Source organism: Pristiophorus japonicus, chromosome 3, assembly GCF_044704955.1.
Source record: "Pristiophorus japonicus isolate sPriJap1 chromosome 3, sPriJap1.hap1, whole genome shotgun sequence".
NCBI lineage: Eukaryota > Metazoa > Chordata > Chondrichthyes > Pristiophoridae > Pristiophorus > Pristiophorus japonicus.
In genome coordinates this window covers 13,688,058-13,688,381 of record NC_091979.1, presented here as the reverse complement: position 1 = coordinate 13,688,381, position 324 = coordinate 13,688,058, and the positions used below count along the sequence as shown (strand labels likewise).

General features: G+C 58.3%; 1 protein-coding gene across 1 annotated transcript in view; it reads left to right on the top strand.

Moving 5' to 3' along the window:
* Positions 1 to 206: 206 nt before the first annotated feature.
* The window catches only part of tmem198ab (transmembrane protein 198ab), a 235,954-nt gene continuing 235,836 nt past the window's right edge, over positions 207 to 324 (top strand). The window contains exon 1 of the mRNA XM_070875186.1: positions 207 to 294. The gene's annotated coding sequence lies outside the window, so the exon portion shown is untranslated. The remainder of the gene's footprint in view (positions 295 to 324) is intronic.

Here is a 324-nt window from a genome sequence, read left to right as displayed (position 1 = left end):
ACATTGCACGCCAGAGGGGTGCAAAGAAAAGGTTTCCTTTCATGCACAGGCAAAGAGAGGGCTGTCATTGTTGTCTGATATCTGCCCCCCCCCCCGCCTCACACCCCTAAAGCCAATTTTGCAGATAGGGTAGGGGGAAGGGTGAAGGCAGGGGAGAGGGGGGGGGGGGGGGCGCGTTTTACTGAGCGGTCGGGACACGGTGAGAATCAGCTCGGGCATGGGGACTCCCCCCCTCTCTCCCTCCCTCTCTCTCTGCTGCTTCAGCCAGTTGGTAGGGTCCGTGAGAGTAGTGAGGTAATGTACCAGCATTTGGCACTGTTGTGT